This window comes from Parasteatoda tepidariorum, chromosome 7 (assembly GCF_043381705.1).
Source record: "Parasteatoda tepidariorum isolate YZ-2023 chromosome 7, CAS_Ptep_4.0, whole genome shotgun sequence".
Lineage (NCBI taxonomy): Eukaryota > Metazoa > Arthropoda > Arachnida > Araneae > Theridiidae > Parasteatoda > Parasteatoda tepidariorum.
Window position 1 is genome coordinate 72,904,365 of NC_092210.1, and position 2,324 is coordinate 72,906,688.

Sequence of the window (2,324 nt, forward strand, 5' to 3'; positions counted from 1 at the left end):
GAAAACTGAAGCCTACCAAGTGATTTTCCGGTCAGCAAAAATGTACAGACAACAATGAAAAACTGTGACTCCATTATTAGAGTGCTATGTAGTTAGTAATGCTAGTCTGTTTAAATAATTTCTGTTGCCTAATTAAAATAGAGGTTTCAGAGTATCTAAATTAAAGGTCCGGATACAAAGTATTAATAAATGTATTATTATTATTACATTATCAGAATAAAAGAAGTCCAAAGTAGAAGTATAATACGAAGCAAATTAGTCAATACTTCATATTAAATTTTATCAAAATTCCGTTTACGATGAAACTTGGTTTTAGAAATACGATAATAAAATTACTTAATCATGCACCAAATTTAAACGAGAATATGCTTCGACATGCTCTAAGGTAAGTAAAGTTGTTCTCTTTCATTTTTTGATCACACTAAATAAATTCTAACCATAGAATTGAAATGATTTCCTTGTTAAAAAATTTAAATTATTAAGAAAATATCATTTCATATTAAGAAACACCTTTAAGATTGATTTTGAATGATGTTAACTCGATTGATGTTGAATTAAGTGACAATAATGTTGATTTGAGAGAAGAATTTAAATTTTAAAATAATATCTCAGCCTCAAGCCGAACCTATCTTTTAAAAATTAAAGTTATTGTTTGTGAATGGTGTGGTGCTGATGAATAGTTTAAGAGTCTACGTGTATTTTTAGAGTAGGTTTAAATTTCTTTAGACAAGAAATAATCTTCATAAATCAATAAAAATCATGTATATCAATCAGTGTAAAAATCAAAATTTTTTACGCTGTTCTAATAAAAGTATTAAAATTTCAGAAAGCAATTCTACAAATGAAGATCGGAGATCAATATCAAGTGGTATCAAAATAATGATCTGTCTTAAGCTCGCTGAAAATGTAACAATATTATTTATAACTATTTTCCTGATGATTCTGTTCATAATTAGGTATTTATATATGACTTTTATATTTTGGAACTATATTAACTCATAATACACTATTGGAGGTGCCATGTTTTTTTTACAATAAAAAATTATCATCAATTCCTTTGTTTTCAAATATTATCAGATCGGCGATTTGTCTGAAGCTTGTTGAAAATGTAACAATATGGTTTGCAACTATTTACTTGATTATTCTGTCCATGATTAGGTAATTATAAATGACTTTAAAACTGGATTGACTCAAAATGTATTATTGTAGGTGCTATCAATTTTTTTGTGATAAAGGTTATCATCATTTAATTACCTTCACTGAGGGTCATTCATGAAAGGGACAGTGCTTTAAATTAAATTTTGTCAATTTCTGAGAATCTGATTAAATATTTTTTTCTTTCTAATCATGATCCTAATCAATCGATGACTCGCGGCCAAAATTAGAATTCAAAGCATGGATTAATAATTTCATATCTTAATGCGAGAAAAAGTATTCATTCTATTTTAATTATTTAATCGTGAATTCATGAATGATAAATATAAGAATATTCAATTTAGTTTCATTTTCTTATTTGGAAAAAGATTTTTATATGTTTTTTTTTAGGAAAAAATAATGTGTTTTAATTTTATTTTGATTATGTGTAATTGTAGTAATTATTGTTCTAATTATGTGTTCTTGAATGTAATTAATTGATGTTCAATGTTGTTTAATCAATGTTTAATATTGATGAATTTAAGTGGGATGACATCGTAGATTATTTTCAATGAATCAATGAAGTGATTTAAAAATAGTAATAAAAAAAATGAAAATTAAATTTTTGTGTAGGGTGTTCCATAATCGCACCTTTTTTTGTTGCACTTTAAAAGTCATCATGGAAAATAAATTCATATAAGCTCACATTGCAGTTCACTAATTAATATTTGAGCAAGGAAAAAATCATTAATACGCAATCGAAAATTCGCAAAAAGTTATTAAGGAAGGCATTCACAATCTATTTGATTGCCTGCTTGAACTTGTTGAAATTTTTAATGATCAGCTTCCAGTTAGTATCAGTTTTCTCAAGTTTCAATGATTTAAACCGCCTTTTCTAAATAGAGCTTGTCAGATTCAAATGACAATTTTTTTTCCAAATAAATGCAAGTTTTTTTTATTTGATCCTAAATATTTATTCGTTAGGCGGTCCCTAATGAAGTTCTGAAAATATATGTATGTTATATTTATTTAATTCAAACTTAAAAGATAATTTTCTTAAAACTATTTATTGAACTTAACTAAAATTTATAATTTGATTAATATATTTTGTATTAAATTGATGGAAAAATTGTTATTATAAACTGTATTACTGACAATTATAAACTTTGTTTTGTGATGATTATTAATTT

At 25.3% G+C, this 2,324-nt stretch overlaps 1 long non-coding RNA gene across 1 annotated transcript in view; it reads left to right on the top strand.

The window, feature by feature from the left end:
* The window catches only part of LOC122270511 (uncharacterized), a 16,343-nt gene extending 14,231 nt beyond the window's left edge, over nt 1–2,112 (top strand). The window contains exon 3 of the long non-coding RNA XR_006225837.2: nt 827–2,112. This is a non-coding gene — a long non-coding RNA (uncharacterized lncRNA). The remainder of the gene's footprint in view (nt 1–826) is intronic.
* Nucleotides 2,113–2,324: the final 212 nt, after the last annotated feature.